Source organism: Salminus brasiliensis, chromosome 2, assembly GCF_030463535.1.
Source record: "Salminus brasiliensis chromosome 2, fSalBra1.hap2, whole genome shotgun sequence".
Lineage (NCBI taxonomy): Eukaryota > Metazoa > Chordata > Actinopteri > Characiformes > Bryconidae > Salminus > Salminus brasiliensis.
Genome location: NC_132879.1, coordinates 30,024,432 through 30,039,717, shown reverse-complemented (window position 1 = coordinate 30,039,717; position 15,286 = coordinate 30,024,432).

Below are 15,286 nucleotides of genomic sequence, written 5' to 3'. Positions count from 1 at the left end.
AAACATTCTCTTAACCTTTTTTGTTCAAGCGTTCTGAAATTAAATGCAGTTGGAAGCCCCTCTTTCTTCTCTGCTGACGACCAAATGATCAAATTGGCCAATCTTTTGTGGAGACCTGTGCTGCTCAAGCTCTTTAACAGCAGCCGCTAATGTCTGTTATGGTGATATGCCCCTCGGAGCTCTATGGCATGACCACTAACCGTTATTATTTTTTCTTCTACTTTTTAAATATTTCAGAGCTCATGTATGACATTTTTTTCCCAAAAAACAGTGTCTAAAACTCAGCACACGCTGATTTCTAATCGTCTTGTGGTAACTGTCCCTTATAGGATTGTTGGAAAAATCGTTTGAGTGGTTTGCGCATGTTTCCTTCTGAATGCCAATCAGTCCCACCGCGCTCATGCGCAGTAGGGGAGTGACGTCACGGTATCGCATTAGATGAAGTTTGTTTAAAAAAATATTTTCGGTGTTTCCGATGATGAAAAAACAATCTGTGAGGTCGACGTAGTTGTATGTGTTTTATAGAACTAGTCCACGTGGTCAGGTGGAAGAAACCCTGATTTTTCATCTTCACCAGGATCGAGAGAAAAAGTCATCTCTCCGCATATTTAAAGGCTCGTCGTGAGTGCTTGTTTGTGATTGGTCAGTTCTTTCGAAAATTGCTATTCTGCACTGTGTCTCTTCTCTAAGTTTAACTGTAATGCTCCGACTGTTCGCCTCTGTCCACTTTCAACCGTCTTCTCTCTGCCTTTTATTTGGTTTTGTTAGAAAAGCTTCAATTCTTCTCAAAACATTCTCTTAACCTTTTTTGTTCAAGCGTTCTGAAATTAAATGCAGTTGGAAGCCTCTCTTTCTTCTCTGCTGACGACCAAATGATCAAATTGGCCAATCTTTTGTGGAGACCTGTGCTGCTCAAGGTCTTTAACAGCAGCCGCTAATGTCTTTTATGGTGATATGCCCCTCGTAGCTCTATGGCATGACCACTAACCGTTATTATTTTTTCTTCTACTTTTTAAATATTTCAGAGCTCATGTATGACATTTTTTTTCCCAAAAAACAGTGTCTAAAACTCAGCACACGCTGATTTCTAATCGTCTTGTGGTAACTGTCCCTTATAGGATTGTTGGAAAAATCGTTTGAGTGGTTTGCGCATGTTTGCTTCTGAATGCCAATCAGCCCCACCGCGCTCATGCGCAGTAGGGGAGTGACGTCACGGTATCGCATTAGATGAAGTTTGTTAAAAAAATTATTTTCGTTTTTTCCGATGATGAAAAAACAATCTGTGAGGTCAACGTAGTTGTATGTGTTTTATAGAACTAGTCCACGTGGTCAGGTGGAAGAAACCCTGATTTTTAATCTTCACCACGATCGAGAGAAAAAGTCATCTCTCCGCATATTTAAATGCTCGTCTTGAGTGCTTGTTTGTAATTGATCAGTTCTTTCGAAAATTGCTATTCTGCACTGTGTCTTTTCTCTAAGTTTAACTGTAATACTCCGACTGTTCGCTTCTGTCCACTTTCAATCGTCTTCTCTCTGTCTTTTCTTTGGTTTTGTTAAAAAAGCTTCAATTCTTCTCAAAACATTCTCTTAACCTTTTTTGTTCAAGCGTTCTGAAATTAAATGCAGTTGGAAGCCTCTCTTTCTTCTCTGCTGACGACCAAATGATCAAATTGGCCAATCTTTTGTGGAGACTTGTGCTGCTCAAGGTCTTTGACAGCAGCCGCTAATGTCTGTCATGGTGATATGTCCCTCGTAGCTCTATGGCATGACCACTAACCGTTATTATTTTTTCTTCTACTTTTTAAATATTTCAGAGCTCATGTATGACATTTTTTCCGCAAAAACAGTGTCTAAAACTCCGCACACGCTGATTTCTAATCGTCTTGTGGTAACTGTCCCTTATAGGATTGTTGGAAAAATCGTTTGACCGGTTTGCGCATGTTTCCTTCTGAATGCCAATCAGTCCCACCGCGCTCATGCGCAGTAGGGGAGTGACGTCACGGTATCGCATTAGATGAAGTTTGTTAAAAAAATTATTTTCGGTGTTTCCGATGATGAAAAAACAATCTGTGAGGTCAGCTTAGTTGTATGTGTTTTATAGAACTAGTCCACGTGGTCAGGTGGAAGAAACCCTGATTTTTCATCTTCACCAGGATCGAGAGAAAAAGTCATCTCTCCGCATATTTAAAGGCTCGTCGTGAGTGCTTGTTTGTGATTGGTCAGTTCTTTCGAAAATTTCTATTCTGCACTGTGTCTCTTCTCTAAGCTCTAAGGTAATACTCCGACTGTTCACCGTTGTCCACTTTCAACCGTCTCTTCTCTTCCTTTCATTTCGTTTCGTTAGAAAAGCTTCAATTCTACTCAAAACATTCTCTTAACCTTTTTTGTTCAAGCGTTCTGAAATTAAATGCAGTTGGAATCCCCTCTTTCTTCTCTGCTGACGACCAAATGATCAAATTGGCCAATCTTTTGTGGAGACCTCTGCTGCTCAAGGTCTTTGACAGCAGCCGCTAATGTCTGTTATGTTGATATGCCCCTCGTAGCTCTATGGCATGACCACTAACCGTTATTATTTTTTCTTCTACTTTTTAAATATTTCAGAGCTCATGTATGACATTTTTTCCCCAAAAAAACAGTTTCTAAAACTCCGCACACGCTGATTTCTAATCGTCTTGTGGTAACTGTCCCTTATAGGATTGTTGGAAAAATCGTTTGACCGGTTTGCGCATGTTTGCTTCTGAATGCCAATCAGCCCCACCGCGCTCATGCGCAGTAGGGGAGTGACGTCACGGTATCGCATTAGATGAAGTTTGTTAAAAAAATTATTTTCGTTGTTTCCGATGATGAAAAAACAATCTGTGAGGTCGACGTAGTTGTATGTGTTTTATAGAACTAGTCCACGTGGTCAGGTGGAAGAAACCCTGATTTTTCATCTTCACCACGATCGAGAGAAAAAGTCATCTCTCCGCATATTTAAAGGCTCGTCTTGAGTGCTTCTTTGTGATTGTTCAGTTCTTTCGAAAATTGCTATTCTGCACTGTGTCTCTTCTCTAAGTTTAACTGTAATACTCCGACTGTTCGCCTCTGTCCACTTTTAACCGTCTCTTCTCTGCCTATCATTTCGTTTTCTTAGAAAAGCTTCAATTCTTCTCAAAACATTCTCTTAACCTTTTTTGTTCAAGCGTTCTGAAATTAAATGCAGTTGGAATCCCCTCTTTCTTCTCTGCTGACGACCAAATAATCAAATTGGCCAATCTTTTGTGGAGACCTCTGCTGCTCAAGGTCTTTAACAGCAGCCGCTAATGTCTTTTATGGTGATATGCCCCTCGTAGCTCTATGGCATGACCACTAACCGTTATTATTTTTACTTCTACTTTTTAAATATTTCAGAGCTCATGTATGACATTTTTTTCCCAAAAAACAGTGTCTAAAACTCAGCACACGCTGATTTCTAATCGTCTTGTGGTAACTGTCCCTTATAGGATTGTTGGAAAAATCGTTTGAGGGGTTTGCGCATGTTTGCTTCTGAATGCCAATCAGCCCCACCGCGCTCATGCGCAGTAGGGGAGTGACGTCACGGTATCGCATTAGATGAAGTTTGTTTAAAAAATTATTTTCGTTTTTTCCGATGATGAAAAAACAATCTGTGAGGTCGACATAGTTGTATGTGTTTTATAGAACTAGTCCACGTGGTCAGGTGGAAGAAACCCTGATTTTTCATCTTCACCACGATCGAGAGAAAAAGTCATCTCTCCGCATATTTAAAGGCTCGTCGTGAGTGGCAGTTTGTGATTGGTTAGTTCTTTCAAAAATTGGTGTTCTGCATTGTGTGTCTTCTCTAAGCTTAAAGGTAATACTCCTACTGGTCCCCTCTGTCCACTTTCAACCATCTCTACTCTGCCTTTTATTTGGTTTTGTTAGAAAAGCTTTAATTCTTCTCAAAACATTCTCTTAACCTTTTTTGTTCAAGCGTTCTGAAATTAAATGCAGTTGGAAGCCTCTCTTTCTTCTCTGCTGACGACCAAATGATCAAATTGGCCAATCTTTTGTGGAGACCTGTGCTGCTCAAGGTCTTTGACAGCAGCCGCTAATGTCTGTCATGGTGATATGTCCCTCGTAGCTCTATGGCATGACCACTAACCGTTATTATTTTTTCTTCTACTTTTTAAATATTTCAGAGCTCATCTATGACATTTTTTCCGCAAAAACAGTGTCTAAAACTCCGCACACGCTGATTTCTAATCGTCTTGTGGTAACTGTCCCTTATAGGATTGTTGGAAAAATCGTTTGACCGGTTTGCGCATGTTTGCTTCTGAATGCCAATCAGCCCCACCGCGCTCATGCGCAGTAGGGGAGTGACGTCACGGTATCGCATTAGATGAAGTTTGTTTAAAAAATTATTTTCGTTGTTTCCGATGATGAAAAAACAATCTGTGAGGTCGACTTAGTTGTAGGTGTTTTATAGAACTAGTCCACGTGGTCAGGTGGAAGAAACCCTGATTTTTCATCTTCACCAGGATCGAGAGAAAAAGTCATCTCTCCGCATATTTAATGGCTCGTCGTGAGGGCTTGTTTGTGATTGTTCAGTTCTTTCGAAAATTGCTATTCTGCGCTGTGTCTCTTCTCTAAGTTTAACTGTAATACTCCGACTGTTCGCCTCTGTCCACTTTCAACCGTCTTCTCTCTGCCTTTTATTTGGTTTTGTTAGAAAAGCTTCAATTCTTCTCAAAACATTCTCTTAACCTTTTTTGTTCAAGCGTTCTGAAAATAAATGCAGTTGGAATCCCCTCTTTCTTCTCTGCTGACGACCAAATAATCAAATTGGCCAATCTTTTGTGGAGACCTGTGCTGCTCAAGGTCTTTAACAGCAGCCGCTAATGTCTTTTATGGTGATATGCCCCTCGTAGCTCTATGGCATGACCACTAACCGTTATTATTTTTTCTTCTACTTTTTAAATATTTCAGAGCTCATGTATGACATTTTTTTCCCAAAAAACAGTGTCTAAAACTCAGCACACGCTGATTTCTAATCGTCTTGTGGTAACTGTCCCTTAAAGGATTGTTGGAAAAATCGTTTGAGGGGTTTGCGCATGTTTGCTTCTGAATGCCAATCAGCCCCACCGCGCTCATGCGCAGTAGGGGAGTGATGTCACGGTATCGCATTAGATGAAGTTTGTTAACAAAATTATTTTCGTTTTTTCCGATGATGAAAAAACAATCTGTGAGGTCGACGTAGTTGTATGTGTTTTATAGAACTAGTCCATGTGGTCAGGTGGAAGAAACCCTGATTTTTCATCTTCACCACGATCGAGAGAAAAAGTCATCTCTCCGCATATTTAAAGGCTCGTCATGAGTGCTTCTTTGTGATTGGTCAGTTCTTTCGAAAATTGCTATTCTGCACTGTGTCTCTTCTCTAAGCTCTAAGGTAATACTCCGACTGTTCACCGTTGTCCACTTTCAACCGTCTCTTCTCTGCCTTTCATTTCGTTTTGTTAGAAAAGCTTCAATTCTTCTCAAAACATTCTCTTAACCTTTTTTGTTCAATCGTTCTGAAATTAAATGCAGTTGGAAGCCTCTCTTTCTTCTCTGCTGACGACCAAATGATCAAATTGGCCAATCTTTTGTGGAGACTTGTGCTGCTCAAGGTTTTTAACAGCAGCCGCTAATTTCTGTTATGGTGATATGTCCCTCGTAGCTCTATGGCATGACCACTAACCGTTATTATTTTTTCTTCTACTTTTTAAATATTTCAGAGCTCATGTATGACATTTTTTCCCCAAAAAAACAGTTTCTAAAACTCCGCACACGCTGATTTCTAATCGTCTTGTGGTAACTGTCCCTTATAGGATTGTTGGAAAAATCGTTTGAGTGGTTTGCGCATGTTTCCTTCTGAATGCCAATCAGTCCCACCGCGCTCATGCGCAGTAGGGGAGTGACGTCACGGTATCGCATTAGATGAAGTTTGTTTAAAAAATTATTTTCGGTGTTTCCGATGATGAAAAAACAATCTGTGAGGTCGACGTAGTTGTATGTGTTTTATAGAACTAGTCCACGTGGTCAGGTGGAAGAAACCCTGATTTTTCATCTTCACCAGGATCGAGAGAAAAAGTCATCTCTCCGCATATTTAAAGGCTCGTCGTGAGTGCTTGTTTGTGATTGGTCAGTTCTTTCGAAAATTGCTATTCTGCACTGTGTCTCTTCTCTAAGTTTAACTGTAATGCTCCGACTGTTCGCCTCTGTCCACTTTCAACCGTCTTCTCTCTGCCTTTTATTTGGTTTTGTTAGAAAAGCTTCAATTCTTCTCAAAACATTCTCTTAACCTTTTTTGTTCAAGCGTTCTGAAATTAAATGCAGTTGGAAGCCTCTCTTTCTTCTCTGCTGACGACCAAATGATCAAATTGGCCAATCTTTTGTGGAGACCTGTGCTGCTCAAGGTCTTTAACAGCAGCCGCTAATGTCTTTTATGGTGATATGCCCCTCGTAGCTCTATGGCATGACCACTAACCGTTATTATTTTTACTTCTACTTTTTAAATATTTCAGAGCTCATGTATGACATTTTTTTCCCAAAAAACAGTGTCTAAAACTCAGCACACGCTGATTTCTAATCGTCTTGTGGTAACTGTCCCTTAAAGGATTGTTGGAAAAATCGTTTGAGGGGTTTGCGCATGTTTGCTTCTATATGCCAATCAGCCCCTCCGCGCTCATGCGCAGTAGGGGAGTGACGTCACGGTATCGCATTAGATGAAGTTTGTTTAAAAAATTATTTTCCTTTTTTCCGATGATGAAAAAACAATCTGTGAGGTCGACGTAGTTGTATGTGTTTTATAGAACTAGTCCACGTGGTCAGGTGGAAGAAACCCTGATTTTTAATCTTCACCACGATCGAGAGAAAAAGTCATCTCTCCGCATATTTAAAGGCTCGTCGTGTGTGCTTGTTTGTGATTGGTCAGTTCTTTCGAAAATTGCTATTCTGCACTGTGTCTCTTCTCTAAGCTCTAAGGTAATACTCCGACTGTTCACCGTTGTCCACTTTTAACCTTCTCTTCCTTTCATTTCGTTTTGTTAGAAAAGCTTCAATTCTTCTCAAAACATTCTCTTAACCTTTTTTGTTCAAGCGTTCTGAAATTAAATGCAGTTGGAATCCCCTCTTTCTTCTCTGCTGACGACCAAATGATCAAATTGGCCAATCTTTTGTGGAGACCTCTGCTGCTCAAGGTCTTTGACAGCAGCCGCTAATGTCTGTTATGTTGATATGCCCCTCGTAGCTCTATGGCATGACCACTAACCGTTATTATTTTTTCTTCTACTTTTTAAATATTTCAGAGCTCATGTATGACATTTTTTCCCCAAAAAAACAGTTTCTAAAACTCCGCACACGCTGATTTCTAATCGTCTTGTGGTAACTGTCCCTTATAGGATTGTTGGAAAAATCGTTTGACCGGTTTGCGCATGTTTGCTTCTGAATGCCAATCAGCCCCACCGCGCTCATGCGCAGTAGGGGAGTGACGTCACGGTATCGCATTAGATGAAGTTTGTTTAAAAAATTATTTTCGTTGTTTCCGATGATGAAAAAACAATCTGTGAGGTCGACGTAGTTGTATGTGTTTTATAGAACTAGTCCACGTGGTCAGGTGGAAGAAACCCTGATTTTTCATCTTCACCACGATCGAGAGAAAAAGTCATCTCTCCGCATATTTAAAGGCTCGTCTTGAGTGCTTCTTTGTGATTGTTCTGTTCTTTCGAAAATTGCTATTCTGCACTGTGTCTCTTCTCTAAGTTTAACTGTAATACTCCGACTGTTCGCCTCTGTCCACTTTTAACCGTATCTTCTCTGCCTATCATTTCGTTTTGTTAGAAAAGCTTCAATTCTTCTCAAAACATTCTCTTAACCTTTTTTGTTCAAGCGTTCTGAAATTAAATGCAGTTGGAATCCCCTCTTTCTTCTCTGCTGACGACCAAATAATCAAATTGGCCAATCTTTTGTGGAGACCTGTGCTGCTCAAGGTCTTTAACAGCAGCCGCTAATGTCTTTTATGGTGATATGCCCCTCGTAGCTCTATGGCATGACCACTAACCGTTATTATTTTTTCTTCTACTTTTTAAATATTTCAGAGCTCATGTATGACATTTTTTTCCCAAAAAACAGTGTCTAAAACTCAGCACACGCTGATTTCTAATCGTCTTGTGGTAACTGTCCCTTATAGGATTGTTGGAAAAATCGTTTGAGGGGTTTGCGCATGTTTGCTTCTGAATGCCAATCAGCCCCACCGCGCTCATGCGCAGTAGGGGAGTGACGTCACGGTATCGCATTAGATGAAGTTTGTTAAAAAAATTATTTTCGTTTTTTCCGATGATGAAAAAACAATCTGTGAGGTCGACATAGTTGTATGTGTTTTATAGAACTAGTCCACGTGGTCAGGTGGAAGAAACCCTGATTTTTCATCTTCACCACGATCGAGAGAAAAAGTCATCTCTCCGCATATTTAAAGGCTCGTAGTGAGTGGCAGTTTGTGATTGGTTAGTTCTTTCAAAAATTGGTGTTCTGCATTGTGTGTCTTCTCTAAGCTTAGCTGTAATACTCCGACTGTTCGCCTCTGTCCACTTTCAACCGTCTTCTCTCTGCCTTTTATTTGGTTTTGTTAGAAAAGCTTCAATTCTTCTCAAAACATTCTCTTAACCTTTTTTGTTCAAGCGTTCTGAAATTAAATGCAGTTGGAATCCCCTCTTTCTTCTCTGCTGACGACCAAATAATCAAATTGGCCAATCTTTTGTGGAGACCTGTGCTGCTCAAGGTCTTTAACAGCAGCCGCTAATGTCTTTTATGGTGATATGCCCCTCGTAGCTCTATGGCATGACCACTAACCGTTATTATTTTTTCTTCTACTTTTTAAATATTTCAGAGCTCATGTATGACATTTTTTTCCCAAAAAACAGTGTCTAAAACTCAGCACACGCTGATTTCTAATCGTCTTGTGGTAACTGTCCCTTAAAGGATTGTTGGAAAAATCGTTTGAGGGGTTTGCGCATGTTTGCTTCTATATGCCAATCAGCCCCACCGCGCTCATGCGCAGTAGGGGAGTGACGTCACGGTATCGCATTAGATGAAGTTTGTTTAAAAAATTATTTTCCTTTTTTCCGATGATGAAAAAACAATCTGTGAGGTCGACGTAGTTGTATGTGTTTTATAGAACTAGTCCACGTGGTCAGGTGGAAGAAACCCTGATTTTTCATCTTCACCACGATCGAGAGAAAAAGTCATCTCTCCGCATATTTAAAGGCTCGTCGTGAGTGGCAGTTTGTGATTGGTTAGTTCCTTCAAAAATTGGTGTTCTGCATTGTGTGTCTTCTCTAAGCTTAAAGGTAATACTCCTACTGGTCCCCTCTGTCCACTTTCAACCGTCTCTTCTCTACCTTTTATTTGGTTTTGTTAGAAAAGCTTTAATTCTTCTCAAAACATTCTCTTAACCTTTTTTGTTCAAGCGTTCTGAAATTAAATGCAGTTGGAAGCCTCTCTTTCTTCTCTGCTGACGACCAAATGATCAAATTGGCCAATCTTTTGTGGAGACCTGTGCTGCTCAAGGTCTTTGACAGCAGCCGCTAATGTCTTTTATGGTGATATGCCCCTCGTAGCTCTATGGCATGACCACTAACCGTTATTATTTTTACTTCTACTTTTTAAATATTTCAGAGCTCATGTATGACATTTTTTTCCCAAAAAACAGTGTCTAAAACTCAGCACACGCTGATTTCTAATCGTCTTGTGGTAACTGTCCCTTAAAGGATTGTTGGAAAAATCGTTTGAGGGGTTTGCGCATGTTTGCTTCTATATGCCAATCAGCCCCTCCGCGCTCATGCGCAGTAGGGGAGTGACGTCACGGTATCGCATTAGATGAAGTTTGTTTAAAAAATTATTTTCCTTTTTTCCGATGATGAAAAAACAATCTGTGAGGTCGACGTAGTTGTATGTGTTTTATAGAACTAGTCCACGTGGTCAGGTGGAAGAAACCCTGATTTTTCATCTTCACCACGATCGAGAGAAAAAGTCATCTCTCCGCATATTTAAAGGCTCGTCGTGAGTGGCAGTTTGTGATTGGTTAGTTCTTTCAAAAATTGGTGTTCTGCATTGTGTGTCTTCTCTAAGCTTAAAGGTAATACTCCTACTGGTCCCCTCTGTCCACTTTCAACCGTCTCTTCTCTGCCTTTTATTTGGTTTTGTTAGAAAAGCTTTAATTCTTCTCAAAACATTCTCTTAACCTTTTTTGTTCAAGCGTTCTGAAATTAAATGCAGTTGGAAGCCTCTCTTTCTTCTCTGCTGACGACCAAATGATCAAATTGGCCAATCTTTTGTGGAGACCTGTGCTGCTCAAGGTCTTTGACAGCAGCCGCTAATGTCTGTCATGGTGATATGTCCCTCGTAGCTCTATGGCATGACCACTAACCGTTATTATTTTTTCTTCTACTTTTTAAATATTTCAGAGCTCATCTATGACATTTTTTCCGCAAAAACAGTGTCTAAAACTCCGCACACGCTGATTTCTAATCGTCTTGTGGTAACTGTCCCTTATAGGATTGTTGGAAAAATCGTTTGACCGGTTTGCGCATGTTTGCTTCTGAATGCCAATCAGCCCTACCGCGCTCATGCGCAGTAGGGGAGTGACGTCACGGTATCGCATTAGATGAAGTTTGTTTAAAAAATTATTTTCGTTGTTTCCGATGATGAAAAAACAATCTGTGAGGTCAGCTTAGTTGTATGTGTTTTATAGAACTAGTCCACGTGGTCAGGTGGAAGAAACCCTGATTTTTCATCTTCACCAGGATCGAGAGAAAAAGTCATCTCTCCGCATATTTAATGGCTCGTCGTGAGGGCTTGTTTGTGATTGTTCAGTTCTTTCAAAAATTGCTATTCTGCGCTGTGTCTCTTCTCTAAGTTTAACTGTAATACTCCGACTGTTCGCCTCTGTCCACTTTCAACCGTCTTCTCTCTGCCTTTTATTTGGTTTTGTTAGAAAAGCTTCAATTCTTCTCAAAACATTCTCTTAACCTTTTTTGTTCAAGCGTTCTGAAATTAAATGCAGTTGGAATCCCCTCTTTCTTCTCTGCTGACGACCAAATAATCAAATTGGCCAATCTTTTGTGGAGACCTGTGCTGCTCAAGGTCTTTAACAGCAGCCGCTAATGTCTTTTATGGTGATATGCCCCTCGTAGCTCTATGGCATGACCACTAACCGTTATTATTTTTTCTTCTACTTTTTAAATATTTCAGAGCTCATGTATGACATTTTTTTCCCAAAAAACAGTGTCTAAAACTCAGCACACGCTGATTTCTAATCGTCTTGTGGTAACTGTCCCTTAAAGGATTGTTGGAAAAATCGTTTGAGGGGTTTGCGCATGTTTGCTTCTGAATGCCAATCAGCCCCACCGCGCTCATGCGCAGTAGGGGAGTGACGTCACGGTATCGCATTAGATGAAGTTTGTTAAAAAAATTATTTTCGTTTTTTCCGATGATGAAAAAACAATCTGTGAGGTCGACGTAGTTGTATGTGTTTTATAGAACTAGTCCATGTGGTCAGGTGGAAGAAACCCTGATTTTTCATCTTCACCACGATCGAGAGAAAAAGTCATCTCTCCGCATATTTAAAGGCTCGTCGTGAGTGCTTGTTTGTGATTGGTCAGTTCTTTCGAAAATTGCTATTCTGCACTGTGTCTCTTCTCTAAGCTCTAAGGTAATACTCCGACTGTTCACCGTTGTCCACTTTCAACCGTCTCTTCTCTTCCTTTCATTTCGTTTTGTTAGAAAAGCTTCAATTCTTCTCAAAACATTCTCTTAACCTTTTTTGTTCAAGCGTTCTGAAATTAAATGCAGTTGGAATCCCCTCTTTCTTCTCTGCTGACGACCAAATGATCAAATTGGCCAATCTTTTGTGGAGACCTCTGCTGCTCAAGGTCTTTGACAGCAGCCGCTAATGTCTGTTATGTTGATATGCCCCTCGTAGCTCTATGGCATGACCACTAACCGTTATTATTTTTTCTTCTACTTTTTAAATATTTCAGAGCTCATGTATGACATTTTTTTCCCAAAAAACAGTGTCTAAAACTCAGCACACGCTGATTTCTAATCGTCTTGTGGTAACTGTCCCTTATAGGATTGTTGGAAAAATCGTTTGAGTGGTTTGCGCATGTTTCCTTCTGAATGCCAATCAGTCCCACCGCGCTCATGCGCAGTAGGGGAGTGACGTCACGGTATCGCATTAGATGAAGTTTGTTTAAAAAATTATTTTCGTTGTTTCCGATGATGAAAAAACAATCTGTGAGGTCAACTTAGTTGTATGTGTTTTATAGAACTAGTCCACGTGGTCAGGTGGAAGAAACCCTGATTTTTCATCTTCACCAGGATCGAGAGAAAAAGTCATCTCTCCGCATATTTAATGGCTCGTCGTGAGGGCTTGTTTGTGATTGTTCAGTTCTTTCGAAAATTGCTATTCTGCGCTGTGTCTCTTCTCTAAGTTTAACTGTAATACTCAGACTGTTCGCCTCTGTCCACTTTCAACCGTCTTCTCTCTGCCTTTTATTTGGTTTTGTTAGAAAAGCTTCAATTCTTCTCAAAACATTCTCTTAACCTTTTTTGTTCAAGCGTTCTGAAATTAAATGCAGTTGGAATCCCCTCTTTCTTCTCTGCTGACGACCAAATAATCAAATTGGCCAATCTTTTGTGGAGACCTGTGCTGCTCAAGGTCTTTAACAGCAGCCGCTAATGTCTTTTATGGTGATATGCCCCTCGTAGCTCTATGGCATGACCACTAACCGTTATTATTTTTTCTTCTACTTTTTAAATATTTCAGAGCTCATGTATGACATTTTTTTCCCAAAAAACAGTGTCTAAAACTCAGCACACGCTGATTTCTAATCGTCTTGTGGTAACTGTCCCTTAAAGGATTGTTGGAAAAATCGTTTGAGGGGTTTGCGCATGTTTGCTTCTGAATGCCAATCAGCCCCACCGCGCTCATGCGCAGTAGGGGAGTGACGTCACGGTATCGCATTAGATGAAGTTTGTTAAAAAAATTATTTTCGTTTTTTCCGATGATGAAAAAACAATCTGTGAGGTCAACGTAGTTGTATGTGTTTTATAGAACTAGTCCATGTGGTCAGGTGGAAGAAACCCTGATTTTTCATCTTCACCACGATCGAGAGAAAAAGTCATCTCTCCGCATATTTAAAGGCTCGTCGTGAGTGCTTGTTTGTGATTGGTCAGTTCTTTCGAAAATTGCTATTCTGCACTGTGTCTCTTCTCTAAGCTCTAAGGTAATACTCCGACTGTTCACCGTTGTCCACTTTCAACCGTCTCTTCTCTTCCTTTCATTTCGTTTTGTTAGAAAAGCTTCAATTCTTCTCAAAACATTCTCTTAACCTTTTTTGTTCAAGCGTTCTGAAATTAAATGCAGTTGGAATCCCCTCTTTCTTCTCTGCTGACGACCAAATGATCAAATTGGCCAATCTTTTGTGGAGACCTCTGCTGCTCAAGGTCTTTGACAGCAGCCGCTAATGTCTGTTATGTTGATATGCCCCTCGTAGCTCTATGGCATGACCACTAACCGTTATTATTTTTTCTTCTACTTTTTAAATATTTCAGAGCTCATGTATGACATTTTTTTCCCAAAAAACAGTGTCTAAAACTCAGCACACGCTGATTTCTAATCGTCTTGTGGTAACTGTCCCTTATAGGATTGTTGGAAAAATCGTTTGAGTGGTTTGCGCATGTTTCCTTCTGAATGCCAATCAGTCCCACCGCGCTCATGCGCAGTAGGGGAGTGACGTCACGGTATCGCATTAGATGAAGTTTGTTTAAAAAATTATTTTCGTTGTTTCCGATGATGAAAAAACAATCTGTGAGGTCAACTTAGTTGTATGTGTTTTATAGAACTAGTCCACGTGGTCAGGTGGAAGAAACCCTGATTTTTCATCTTCACCAGGATCGAGAGAAAAAGTCATCTCTCCGCATATTTAATGGCTCGTCGTGAGGGCTTGTTTGTGATTGTTCAGTTCTTTCGAAAATTGCTATTCTGCGCTGTGTCTCTTCTCTAAGTTTAACTGTAATACTCCGACTGTTCGCCTCTGTCCACTTTCAACCGTCTTCTCTCTGCCTTTTATTTGGTTTTGTTAGAAAAGCTTCAATTCTTCTCAAAACATTCTCTTAACCTTTTTTGTTCAAGCGTTCTGAAATTAAATGCAGTTGGAATCCCCTCTTTCTTCTCTGCTGACGACCAAATAATCAAATTGGCCAATCTTTTGTGGAGACCTGTGCTGCTCAAGGTCTTTAACAGCAGCCGCTAATGTCTTTTATGGTGATATGCCCCTCGTAGCTCTATGGCATGACCACTAACCGTTATTATTTTTTCTTCTACTTTTTAAATATTTCAGAGCTCATGTATGACATTTTTTCCCCAAAAAAACAGTTTCTAAAACTCCGCACACGCTGATTTCTAATCGTCTTGTGGTAACTGTCCCTTATAGGATTGTTGGAAAAATCGTTTGACCGGTTTGCGCATGTTTGCTTCTGAATGCCAATCAGCCCCACCGCGCTCATGCGCAGTAGGGGAGTGACGTCACGGTATCGCATTAGATGAAGTTTGTTAAAAAAATTATTTTCGTTGTTTCCGATGATGAAAAAACAATCTGTGAGGTCGACGTAGTTGTATGTGTTTTATAGAACTAGTCCACGTGGTCAGGTGGAAGAAACCCTGATTTTTCATCTTCACCAGGATCGAGAGAAAAAGTCATCTCTCCGCATATTTAAAGGCTCGTCTTGAGTGCTTCTTTGTGATTATTCAGTTCTTTCGAAAATTGCTATTCTGCACTGTGTCACTTCTCTAAGTTTAACTGTAATACTCCGACTGTTCGCCTCTGTCCACTTTCAACCGTCTCTTCTCTGCCTATCATTTCGTTTTGTTAGAAAAGCTTCAATTCTTCTCAAAACATTCTCTTAACCTTTTTTGTTCAAGCGTTCTGAAATTAAATGCAGTTGGAATCCCCACTTTCTTCTCTGCTGACGACCAAATGATCAAATTGGCCAATCTTTTGTGGAGACTTGTGCTGCTCAAGGTTTTTAATAGCAGCCGCTAATGTCTGTTATGGTGATATGTCCCTCGTAGCTCTATGGCATGACCACTAACCGTTTTTATTTTTTCTTCTACTTTTTAAATATTTCAGAGCTCATGTATGACATTTTTCCTCCAAAAACAGTGTCTAAAACTCTGCACACGCTGATTTCTAATCGTCTTGTGGTAACT